General features: G+C 46.0%; 1 pseudogene; it reads right to left on the minus strand.

The window, feature by feature from the left end:
• Window positions 1-784: 784 nt before the first annotated feature.
• Window positions 785-2,204, minus strand: LOC120700976 (annotated as a pseudogene).
• Window positions 2,205-13,718: the final 11,514 nt, after the last annotated feature.

Raw genomic sequence — 13,718 nt, forward strand, 5'->3', positions numbered from 1 at the left:
TAGTGGAAGGAAAAGGAGGGTGGTGGAAAACTACACCTGCAAAGAAAGAGCTCGATTGGGGGTTCTTGCCATGCTTGTGCCGTCCAACGAATGGGTTGAAGCACGTTCGCATCCAGGGATGCATGCAACTGGCCTAATCAACATATGGATCGCACTGCAAAAGAGTGTTAACTGTTGTTATTCTACCAGGCTCAGCCTGAAAGTTCTGTGATTGTGATAATTCATCAAATTCATGTGTGATGTGCCATGGATACAACATGAGAGTAATTATCCTGGACCCCTCAAGACGAAATATGAGGCATATCTACCATGTTAGGACAAATAATACGATGGTCAGCTTATAGTATCACCTTATTTAAGTAGAAAAAAAGTTAACGCAGTTCAAATTTACGCTATAATTTTTAAGGTCTTTCTGTGGATCTCTGTCAGGTCTTTCTGTTGCAGAGATAACAAAGAAAAAATCTTCAAAATAGTAAAGGTTGCAGGTAGAGAATACAGAGAGAGCCTAATTGTAATGTAGAAAGTTGAAGTAGAAAATCAAGTAGGACTATGCCAAAGGGCCCAACCAAAGCCAAACCATTAATTATCCTAGAGTGCGGAACTGCAGTTCATGACCCAAATACAACAAAAACCAGGGATCCCTGACCTAAGCATAAATTGTCACATCGGATTAAGAGAACATCACATATACGGTGAGAAACAGTTCATCACCTTGATCCTGGATGATTGATGCACTCAAACACACAACCACAGACGTCGGGGAGGGCTAGCTTGCTGGCAGTTGTCACTTCTGGCATATGCTTGTAGTTCTAGAAGAAGTGTACTGCACCAATGATGCAAGAACTCAAGAAATGCATCAGAGAGTCAGACCAATAAATAAACCCAAGAATTACAATATTTCTTACAGTTTCTCCACTCTTTTCTATTCTTGGAACTCTTCCTCTTCTCCTGGATCTATGCATGAAATTTCTCTACATATATGCAACAATTTATCATATGATATAGTGGATAAAAGAACTGCACACATTTTTGTCGGTTCCCTAGCAAGCTCCTGCCATTTTCAAAAGACTCAAAGATGAGAACATGAAAGAAAATACATATCCACTCTTAAATCTTAATTTATTCTGGATATTGTTCCACAAGCATAAATAGTTGAAATCAGGACAATGATAATAGATATACACCATCTCTGCCAAAATATGTGCTAGGAAGGGAGGGGCTTGGAAAGTTGGATGTTTCTATGCTTTACTAATTTGGGCCTAGGCTGGTCTTTATGCACAATATTTCCAGTTAATGCACATTGCATACCAGGTTGTTTCCTAAATAATTGAAGCGAGCATACTTAGTTGGTGGGAACGTCAAACAAAAATTTTTGGATGGATTACAACACCAGAGCACAATGTGCTATCGACATCAACATCCTATATTAGCATTCAATTCAAGCATATGGACCAACCGTGATTTCTACTTATTTACAACAACTAATAAAAGACATATAAGACTTGAGCAATTGAACAAAATTCGAGCTGTAATGCAGTGGGTGAACTAAGGTTTTAAATAGCCGGCTATAGCTTCATCTATAGCTTCTAGAAAGGACAGCCGCTATGGTATATTTAGCCCGCTAAAGCCGGCTATAGCCCGCTAAATTTTAGCTATAGCTCGCTAAACACCGTAACGGCAGCTCTGCCGCTAAACGTCTTAGCCGACGATTTAAAATCTTGGGGTGAACAGAACAGAAGTCTACCATCTTGGAGAGCCTCTTCTTGCGCTTGGTGTTCTTCTCAGCGAGCAGGTGCTGCTTCCCAGTGCACCGGCCGCTTGGTGTTCTTCTCAGCGAGCATGTGCTGCTTCCCAGTGCACCGGCGCACGATCTTGCCCCTCCCCATCACCAGGAACCGCTTGTCCAACGCCTTCCCGACACACAGACCGAACAAGACTGAATCAGCAAAGGTACCGAACAATCCAATGACTCACAGGAACCGAGGAGGAGCTAGCAACAAAGAACCTTGTGCATCTTCATCTTGTACCCCTTCTTCGCCGCCGCGACGACCGCGAACGAGGTGAAGGTGGCCGGCTTGCGGAGGAGCGGCGACGCGACGGGACGGTGGTGGCGGCCAGCGGCGTGCCGTGGGGAGCTTCCTGGCTCCGGCGCAGCGGTAGACAGCGAGGGGCGTGGGGCAAGAGAGGGAGAGGGACAACGCCATGGCTTCTCCGTGCGAGTGATCCCGCTTCCGCTTTGGCCTCAGATTTCGAATTGGATGGCGGAGCCCCGCGCTACCGGCTCAGCGAAGTCCCGCAGCATCGTGTCGGAGCCGGGCGGAGGAGCTAGAGGGGCGCCACCGGACGGGGAGCCCCGTGGCGTTGGGTGGGAGCCGGGCGGAGGAGCTGGAGGCGCGGGCGCCAGACGGGGACCCCCGCGCCACCGGCTCGGCGGAGTCCCACGGCGTCGGGTCAGAGCCGGCGTCGAACTACGGGAGGCGACCTGGACGGGGAGGCGCGGCGGCGCGAAGAAGGGCGACGGAGGCAGGGAAGGGAGGAGAGTGGCAGGAGGCGTTGGCCCGCGGAGCCCGGCGAGCGGGGGAGCAGGTGGATGCGCGCGACGGAGGCCGGTGGCTTGGAGGTCGCGGTGTCAAGTCAGAGCGGCAGGAGACGGGGTCGCGTGGAGGCGCGGAGATGGGCAGGGAGGCGCGCGTTGGAGGCGGGGATGTTGTCGCGAACGTGGGAGGCGAAGGCCGGTGTGCAGGGTAGAAGGAAGTGGCCGGCGAGGATGGGGAGTCGGGGGAGCGGTTAGAGAGGCGGACACATTAGCGGAGCGGACCCATGGAAGGTGTTGACGACGCGGGAGGGAGGCAGAACGAAACGGCGGACACACGGACCGCCTGAACATGAGTTATGTTCTTTTTAAGTAGTGTAGAGATTGCAGGGTATTGTTATCATTCCTATTTGGTAACCACCAAAAAATGGGGAAAAAAATATGGTAGCACCCAAACATAAAGAAACGGCCAGTTAAGCTTTAACCGATTATATCTTCTGTAGATGAGTGTGTTGTAGGAACCACCAGCCCCATTGCTATCAGAAACTGCCACCGTATCGATCATCACTTCCTCTTCCTCCACTAGTTGATGGTGGCCCACTCTACCTCGCCCTTTATCGAAAATAGCCTTCTAATGAAATGATAATATACCACTAAGAATGACCCCACACGAGGGAATAAGTGATTGTCTAACTGCGCTGAGAATAGCCTCACCAGATAGTCTGGTGACGAGGCATTTGCACTCGTCGAACAATACAAAGGTCCGGAGCTAACTTGGCTTGAGAAGGAAAAGAAGCAATCACGGTGGATTTCACCAATGGTATAATCTCTACCCCTATTAAAAACATAAGATATAGGTGTATCTGTCTCTTTATCGTTCCGGTAAGCCCGAGGTTTTAAATAGCCGGCTATAATTGTTTCAGAGGGGTAAGGCTAAGCTATACATAGTTTAGCGCTATATTAAAAAATCAGCTAAATGCCACTTTTCCCGGCTAAAAACCGCTATTCGAAGATCAAAATAGCAGCTAAGAGGTCCAAAATGCGGACTACTTGACTTGCTAATTGCTATTGTGCTTGTGGAAGAAATTGGAATACTGGTTTAGTTAATAAGTGAAATATGGGTTAAATGTTCATGAAATGCATCACTTATAATATTTTTTGCTAGGATTCTTAAAAACTGCTATAGGGTACAGCTGCTGCTATATTTGGCTATAGCTCTTCTTAGCGAACTACTATTGGCCATAGCCCGCTATTTTAAACACTGGATAAGCCCGGCGCCCGTCACCGCCGCCATGGACGCGCGCCCTCGCCTGCCTGTGCGGCCGTCGTGCCCATCGCCTGCGCGACCCCTCGCCTGCTCGCACGGCGGTGCCTCCTTGCCGCCCGCCCGCCCTCGCCCGCTTGTCGTGCCGCCCGCTCCGTGTCCTCTGCGCCTCGCGCAATGCCGGGATGCCTGCTTGCCGCGACACCCGCTTCACGCCATCCACGCCTCGTGCTCCGTCGGGACCGCGCCCTCTGCGTAGGAACCTCTGGCTCTCTCCACTCCCATGCCCCCCCCCCTCGCGCAGGCAGTCTCCTCAGAAAAAACTCCCACCCTCCACTGCGCCGGTCACCCTCCCCCTCGAAATGAGATCTGCTGCCGTTGGCTGCCCAGCAGTTGGGTCACTGCCACGTGGGCCCCATGCACAGTGACTGAACTGCTGGCTGCAGTACATCGGAGGAACCCTCTCCCCCTCCCTCACCCGCTCCTCCCTCACACCCGGATGACGTCCCTCCCCATGTTGCCTCGAGTTGCAGCACCAACGAAGGTACCTAGCTCTCCCTCTCGGTCTCCCATTGCAATGCATTGAAAATCCTTCCATGCATTTTTTGCTCCTCTACGTTGCAATTTAATCAAGGTTGTGTTGACATACCACTGCGATTGATGTACTGCATAGTATTGTGTGTGTGTTTTTGGAAGGCATAGTATCGTGATTTGTTGTTGTGGGTAACACTAAGTAGATATCATTTGGGTAATCTGATTTTCGTGACATGTTGAAAAAGATCTGTTAGTTGTTTAGTTTGGTAGTAATCTCGATTTTTTAGTTGTCAGTTTAACAATCTATTTGGCAAAGACCAACGTAAGTTCTAAAGCTCGACTGGTGGATCTATGCAAGCTGATGATGACAATGCTAGAGAGAGGCTAGGTCTAGTATTTTTTTTGGGAAAGGATGCCTAGGTTCAGATTGACAGCCCTCGTAGTATGCTAACACTAGTTACCAGTAAACTACTCCCTCCATCCAAGAAAGAAAGTCGCCCGTGAAAGAAAGTCACCCGTCTTGAATTCCGTGCACGTTCTGGCACTCGTTTTATTAAAAAAATTTTAAAAAATTAATTATATAAAAATACTTCGGATGCCAAATATAATCATAAAAAAATTAATAATATTTATAAAATGTTTTTGAATAAGACGAAGGATTGAAAGTAGGGCACTGAAATCGATGGTGACTTTCTTTGTGGGACGGAGGGAGTACTTGGATCTGTCATGAGACTCGTCACGTGCTGCATTTTGTTGCAAGCATCCTGACAACTTGATGCTAGACACCCTATAGGGTTCACATTCCCGTTTCTCTCTAGCTGGAAATTGATTTTGACCAAAAAAATTGACTTTCCTATTTTTGAATTTTGAACCGAAATCCATAAAAAACTGGATTGAACCAGAAAAATCTCTGGTTTCCGGTGATCCCGGACCGGGACTGTGAACCCTCTAGCATGGAGTGGGTTCGTTCCTTGTTCACCAAATAAATAAAGTGTATATCAAATTTGATTGAATTAGTAGCCGGTGCAATTTATCTAGACAACAAACTTGACATAGATGTCTGCAGATCCGTGAGACAACAGGCAACATCTCGTCTGTGGCCTCTTCTTCTCTGTAGGATAGCAAAAAAGATCAATATGGATAAACGGTTAACATGAGTCGACAGTGAACCCCTGTTACAGTGAGGATTTGATAGTCGATATAGTTCTCTGAACTTTCTGATAGTACAGGGTACGAGTGACAGTCTAGTTCTTTGGACTGCGATTGTATAGAGTCTGAGTGTCTCCACTGAGCTAGAGCTATTCAAAGATCTGACTGCAAAGTTCCTGCAGGTTGATACAATATACCTCCTAGCACAACGCTAATTTAGCCTGCTCCCGTCGGCCAGAAACCGACGGGAGTTAGGTTTTTACCGACAGGAGTTAGCTACTCCCGTCGGTTTTTGCTTAACTCTCGTCGGCTACGCCTGAGCCGACGGGAGTTAAGCCGGGCGGGGCCGGCGGCCGACGGGAGTTAAGGCATGGCCCGTCCCACTTCCAGCCTGGTCATAGTCCTACCAAGCAAGAATATGTATTATCACAAGTTGTATCCAGAAATTATTACAACTGTCATCAATAGTTAGAGAGGTTACAACACCAACCTGTGATCCAGGAGCAGGTAGCTGTGCAGGCGGTGTGCTATACTGGGGAGGCACAGGCACAGATCCCTATTGAGTACATAAATAAGCAAGTTTAGAGTCAATTTTTGACTAAACTCGTGTATACTTATCTAATGAGCAAGTACTAATATGTTGACTTATCTAAATTAGAAGCTCAATCTATTGGTAAAGCTAGATTGTCTACAACAGGGTTATATATGCATAACTGTAGAGAATGGACACAAATTCCCTTACCGGAGGTGGTGGAGGGCCCATAGGGTACAGCATCCATGGTTGCGGTGGAGGCGGTGGTGGGGTCACGTAGGGAATGCCCTGTTGCTGCGCTAATGCCTATCAACCAAAAATGTTAGTACTGTGTATGATGTTGAAAGGTACCAATAAACACAAATAATCTATTATACTTGCCCGAAGCATCCCCTGCTGCTCCATGACTGCGGCGTAGTACTTCAGGTACTCGTCACGCTGGCGGGCCTCCTCACGCAGCCTTGCGATCTCCAGCTCTTGCTCAGTGGACCGCCTAGTGCTACCGCCGGAGGTCCTGGACGAGGAGCCGCCCGACCTCTGAGCCCTCACCTCCCGCGTGTTGGTCATTCCATCGAAGAGCGAGTACCTTCGAGTTTTATAACAACAAGCTTAAGACATGTTCATTCCACTATAAATTGCATGTAATGTAGCATCTCACCGTCCGTGTGCCTTCCCTCCACCACTAGCATGCACGGCTTCTGCATCGATCTCCATGTTCCTCCAATCGCAGTCCGCTCCGTGACGCCGAATCATCTCATCCTTATATGCCGTCTGCACCAAATTTATAAACTTAGTTAGTTCATTCATTGTGATCATTAAGCAAATACTAAGGACAACAACTCACCAGACGCTCGTTTTGTGTCTGGCTGCACAGACTATCCGGGTTGGAAGGGTCGTCTCCCTTATGTCCAGCCAGCCACACCTCGACGGGAGTCGGCTCGCGACCTAATTGAACTGCCTATATCACAGGGTTAGTACCATAAATTATCACAATTTAACATATTAGTTAGTTTCCTTACCAGGCGTTGTGCCTTTCGCGTGAAGTTGTCCCCACCAAAGGTGTGGTTCGGCTCCGAGCCTCGATTTGACCTGTGACTTTCTGATTTTTTTTGAAGTCTTCTGAAGCCCACACACTACTCCAAGCTGCATAGGTCTCCGGGCTGTTAGACATCCACGGGACCATCACCTGCACAAAAAAGCATAAGTATCGATTCAAATGTAACATATACATATGAAACAAAGCGAAACTAACCTGACAGTACTCGTCCACGGCGAGGTATATACTCGAGGACCCCAACTTTTTGTTCATCTTTTGGCCTTTGACTTGTTGATAATATAGGTGAAACCAACATGGCACCATTTATGCCATTTCGAGTGATTTTGGTGATCGAATGACAACGCAATCAATGTGACTAATATGATTGTTAAGATGACCATTCTCAGGCTTTTATGTTCAAGTGATGACAAAGAGAAAGAAGATAGGCGTAGCTAGGCCGAAGGGCCGCCCCTACGGTTAGCGGACGGGGGTTGAGGGGGAGCCGCCCCTCGCGGGTCTCAGGGCAGCGCCCTGAAAGCTCTTCGGTCAGTAGCACCGGAAGAACCGACGCATGAGCATCGGTGCATCCGATGGTTATCGGAAGAACCGACGCCATGGTATTTTGGTGCAGAAGGGAATCGAAGCCAAGTCAGATTATAGGCACCGGATGAACCGATGGTTCAAAAAGGGGCATCAGTGCATTGGGCGTACTGTGTTCCAGAGACGATGCAAGTCGCGCAAGAGCCAAGTCTCCAGCACCGGTTGAACCGATGAAGCATCGGTGCATACCATCGGTGTAATGACGTCAGCAGAACAGTTGAGTGCTGTGAGTGACCGGATTAACCGACGGCTAAGCATCGGTTGAACCGGTGGTCACTGTGTCAGCTGTCAGGAGTTCAACGGCTACTTCGGGCCTTAGAGTGACCGGATGAACCGACGCTACCCCTGCCAGAGGCATCGGTTCATCCGATGATACACAGATTTTCTGCTGACCGTTGGAGCAACGGCTACAAGACTTGGTGGCCTATATATACGCCTCACCCCGGCCATTTGAAGCTTGTTGGAGTTGCTAGACTTCCCACACATACTCAAGAACATCTCCAAGCATACAAGAGCATCAAGATCATATCCTTAGCCCTTAGCACATTTTGAGAGTGTTGTGTAAAGGATTAGCTCTTAGTGAGTGAGATTGCAAGGCTTCGAGCCTTTGTGCTGTGGTTCATTAGCGAACCAAAACAAAAGCTTGGTGCGCCGGCACCTTAGAGCGTGAAGCTCGCCGGCAACGTCATCAACCCTCCGACTTGGTGTGGAGCGGCGACGCCATCTTTGTGCGGGGGACGTGGAGACCCCCATCCTTTGTGGAGAAGCTCCTTAGTGGAACCCGGGGCCAAGGTGACCGTGATTGTGTTCACGAAACAGACTTGGTGGCCGAGTAGCAATACTCTTAGTGAGTGCTACAACAACGTGGATGTAGATGTGCCTTTGTGGATAACCGAACCACGGGATAAACACCCGCGTCAAGAGTTTGCTATCTCCTATCCCGCTCATTAAGCTTTCGCATTTCTTACTAGCTATTTGTGTGCCTTTACTTTCATAGAATAGTTTCTTGATAGGAAAGGCTATATGTTGCTAAACTCTTTTGGGATAGGGGTTTCACACTAGAACAACCTAGTTGCACATCTAGATAGCACGTTTTAGTTTAAGTTTTGTTCAAACTAGTTGGAGCCATAGGTCAAAATTTTTATTAGTGGCTAATTCACCCCCTCCCCCTCTTAGGCTAGAGCACCCGATCCTTTCAATAGGTTTGTCGCCTGAATCCTTGCATCGGACAGGGCGTCCTTCACCAATCGATAGGCATTTTCTTCAAAAACCTTCTCGGCGTGGCGGTGATCAGCCCCGTCGGCCAAGCGAAAACGTGCCTACAAGAAAAATGCACATAAGAAGAAATCGACATGAAATAGACATAAGAAGAAAAAGACATGAACTACATACCCAGAAGTCAGCGCGAACAAGTCCCTGAGCATCACCATAAGTGACGTCCTTCTTCAACTTGTACTCGTCCCAACATGAGACGAGAACCGGCTCAGCGTTGGGATCGTCCGACGTCTTCACTAGACCAGGGTAGTGATACTTCAGAATCGAACCCAACACCTTGTTGACCTATTTTTGGCGTCCCTCGCCGGTGAATGAGTGGTCATACCAATCCCTGCAAATGACGGTCAAACATCAAACATGCATATATTTGAATTCTACAACTCATTATTATCAAAAGATATAGCACTTACCTATCTCCGACGGGGCTGATCACCCTCTTCCCCGCCTCGGTCATCGGAGCAGGTGGAGGTGGCACGCAGTGGCTCCTCCTGAACTTATGTGGACGCCTTGGAGCTGCAGAGGAGTCCCCCTGCGGCTGCTCCTCCGTCGAAGGCACGTAATCTCCGTCACCATCCCCCTGCCCATCCTCCTCTCCATCCTCCTCCCCATCCCCATCCTCACCCCCTGCCCCTGATCCTGCGCATCCTCCTCCTGCTGCCGGTCGTCCACCTGCCGCTCATCCTCATCTGACTCCGTTTCATCCTGCAGACAACACATTGAAGTGTCACATACATGCGTTGAAGTTCATACACACATTCAAAGGTAACAATATACACAACTTACATTGGCTCTCTGAAATGCCATGGGCTGGCTCTGTAGTTCTGGGTGCATACTCCTGTACATCTGCTCCTTCTTACTCACGCTCAAGGAACTCCCCCGGAAAAGGGTCTCCCTGAACCCCCTCACCACCTGCTTAAGCTTCTTATTAGGCATCCTGCATCAATTTAAAGGACCACTTATATTAGAACTAAATAATGAAAATAAACTAATATTCTATAATCCAATGCATTAACATAAACAAAGAAACCTGCATAAACAAAAAAATGTACTTAACTTGTTAGTTATCATCAGAATCAGGATCAATTTGTTTTCTTCTACTCGAAGATCTCGTATCGTTTCTTCTTTTTGGTTCTCGTTTTCTTTTCTGTGGCAATATTATGTCATTGAGGTCTCCACCTAGAGAATCCAATGCAGGAGCAGGATCTATATCAAATGAGGATGGCAACTCATCTTCTTGGAACACCTCGTCAACCTGGTCAACCTCATTGGGAGCAAGAGTGGACAACCGGTCACGGGGGTTGGTTTTGTACACGACCCACCAGGCACTCAACTTAGTGCATGGATATGACGAGTAATACACCTGCTGCACCTGATGAGCAAGGACATATCTATCGCCCCCTTGAAGTAGTTGCTCGTGTTTCACCTGTGCCATTCCAAATTTGGTTCTATAATGCTTTGAGTCAAACCATGTACAGTCGAAAAACACCACCCTAAGATCCTTGTTCCCTACAAATTGGCACTCAAGTATATTGTTTATGATTCCATAATACTCAGTTTCGTGCCCTTCAACATCTACAGCGGTTATTACGACTCCATTGTTTTTTTGTAGCGGCTAGAGGACGGGCAGCTTCAAATCTAGTTGTACGAAAGCGAAACCCATTGACGTCGTAATGTCCATAGCTCTTGACTATCACACGCCCAATAGAAAGCTGATGCAGGTCAGGATGGACATCCGCTACCTTCCCGAACTGACACACACGGAAAGAAAAGTGTTACAAATTACATAACAATACACATTGTACGGTGGCAATGTATACAAGGCTTACATGGTCTCGGATCCAGGAGATAAAGTTAGGTCCCCCGTGCGATCCATTTAGACGCAATTTGTCTAGCTGTTTCGCCGTTGGTTGACGGTTACGAGCAGGCCTCCAGTTTTCTTTATCGAACTCGCTAAAAAAGAACGAAAGTAAATAATCGATCTGTTACCTAAACTTTGAATATACAATTCATTTACACCTAGTAAAGTATTACCTGAACAAATCCTGAACCTCTACTATATTTGTCCACATGTAGAGCAAGGCAGACTTCCGTTCTTCCTCGCTGAATTCATATGCCACGGGTGGACCAACAGTTTTGCCGTTCCATTGGAATATTTCAAGGTCGCTATAAGGAGGTCCCGTTTCATCTTCATGGTACCTCTTGCTGTGGGCAAATACATTGTGCTCTTCTGCCAAGTAACCACTTGTGAGGAAAGCTATCTCCTTAAATTTAAACTCTTCTGCTATATGTTGACGCTGCTTAAATACTAATATTTAATATCATTTTATATTGATTTTCACTGATTTAATGTGTCAACTATATCTTTCACTAACGATTTATCACCGATTATTATGGATTTTGTAATATTGTCTTGGAGAAATTCTATTTCTATTTATTACAGGTTTTAGGCCTATTTTTTGCGAAATTCATCATAATCTACCTCGAGTAATAAAAGACCTTCAAGATGGTGTTCTCTTGAAGACGGTGATCAAGGAGAGGCTTGGATGACTCATGGCCCCCTCTATGTTAGTCAAGGCTTTCCAAGATCAGTAACTTCATGGAAGATATCAAGAGCTACCGGAATATAGAAGAATATTCAAGGAAAACACTTCCAATAAAGTCAAGACTAGAAGATTTCGTCAAATCTCGGAGAATATCGAAGATTCCAGAACCACAAGAGTCCGAGAACCCTCCTACAAGTATTTCTTGGACGGCAAGCAAGATCTACGCGAAAGATGGAAACGAGCGGCCGAGGGAGAGTCCTTGGTCGCCCGACCCTACACCCCTGGCTCGGCCGACCTACCCCCTTCCCGAAGTCGGTTTCTGATTTCTTTTCTCCCACGTCTTCCTTAGACTATATATAGCTACCCTAGGCCCCGAGACGACGCATCCAATTCATTATCAAGGCGTGAAGATGGCGACAAGAGAGGGACAACAACTAGAGGAGAGTAGAGGGTCGAGTTTCTAGTTCAGGATTAGAGTTCTTCTAGTTCCCGGAGTAATTAGAGACCCTACGCGGCCTTCTAATTACTTTGCTCTAGAGGTCTAATTGTATCATTAAGGGAAGGTATGATCATGGCTGTAATCTTGATACAATTACTTAATGAAGCATTGTTCTTGTCTAATTATCAAGTTCTTGTTCTAATTATGCATGTTCTAGCTATAATTAACTTTATGTCTAGATGCTTGTTAATTAGATCATGTCTTTAAGGGTGTTATTAATCTCGTGTTCTTGATCTTTGATCTTTGATCTAGTTTACTAATAGTATAGTTGAAGTTGCTAGTTCTTGTAATCATAGTGATTAGAGGTTCTAGTTTGCTCTAATTATATTATTAGACAATAATAGGTAGATGGATGCGCATCGTCTGTTTACGTGCCTGTTGAAAGCTTTTCGTCGATTACCGGGTTACCAGTGACAGTGGAGCCGGGGAAAGGTTAAGCTGATCTAGGGGATTAGATTATTTGATCATGATTTAGTTATGCTATGATGAATATGCTTGAACTTGCTTGTTTACCTTGAGCTACCAGTTATCTCGCTGCTCTAATCTAGTTGCGGCACCCAGTTATAGTGTATGCTTTGGATCCGATTAGAGCTTGATTAGAGCCTAGTTAATACCCTTTAATTAGTCCTCTAATTATGATCTAATTGTTTATCATATCTATATATATTAGTTGTTCTTTTATTCTCTTTTAGATTAGATTAAGGACTGGTTTAGACATAGATTAGAAACCCTTTTTCACCCTTAAGGTTTTCCATAAACTTAAGTTAATTAGTTCTCGTTAGTTCATTCCTTGGATTGACAAAACCCATGATACTCATCTTGGGGAAAAGCTACACACGATACTGTCGCTTGCAGTATAAGGTTTGCCGTGCTTAAGTGACGTCAACAAGCTTTTCTGGCGCCGTTGCTGGAGAATTAATTTTCGAGTCTTATTTAGCTCAAAGTTTATGCCCCTATATATATGTTTAGTTTTATTCATTTTAATTTTCAGTTTTTCTTTTCTTTATTTAATTTCTTGTGCAATTTTAATTTTTAATTCTTGTTTATTTTATTTTATTTTATTTATTTTCATGTGCCATATTAATTTTTAATTTTTAATTTATTTATTTTGGTTATTTTATTGCGCAATTTTTATTTTTCTATTAAATTTTAGTTATATTTATTTTAGTTTAAATATTTAATTAATAGATAATGTGTAAAATATCTAGAATATAGTAGTTTGTTATGTATATTTCCTCTGTCACTAATATTAGCATGAATGGATGGTCCACTGTCCAATAAACCGTCTAATTATATGGATGATCCAGAGAAGCTGCTAAGGAGAAGCCGTCACTCTGCCAAAATTTTCTCAGAGAGGAAGCAAAACTCTGCCGAATATGGGTGAGCAAGTGGAGAAGAAGCTCATGGACCTGTGTGTGCCAACCTCAGCTGTGTTGAAGATCAGAGACCTCACTCAACCTCAGAAGACTTTTGAGATCAGGAGCTCAGTGATCAACATGGTGCAGAATCAACCATTTAGGCCCTGTTTGGTTCGGCTTCCGCGATGCTTTTGAGCGGAAGAAGCAGAAAAATCCCGCCGAACAGGTTGCGGCCGACGCGCGTTTAGCAGTCGCGCTCGGCAGAAAAAGCGGAAAAATGAACTGCGCGCCGCGAGAAGCGAGAAGCGAGGGAAGGGCCGCGTTTCGTTTAAACGCATCGCGATTCTGTGTGCCGTGGTTCCAAACAGGGCCTTAGTGGGAAAGAAGACCTTAAT

The sequence above is a fragment of the Panicum virgatum genome, chromosome 3K, assembly GCF_016808335.1.
Source record: "Panicum virgatum strain AP13 chromosome 3K, P.virgatum_v5, whole genome shotgun sequence".
NCBI classification, from domain to species: Eukaryota; Viridiplantae; Streptophyta; class Magnoliopsida; order Poales; family Poaceae; genus Panicum; species Panicum virgatum.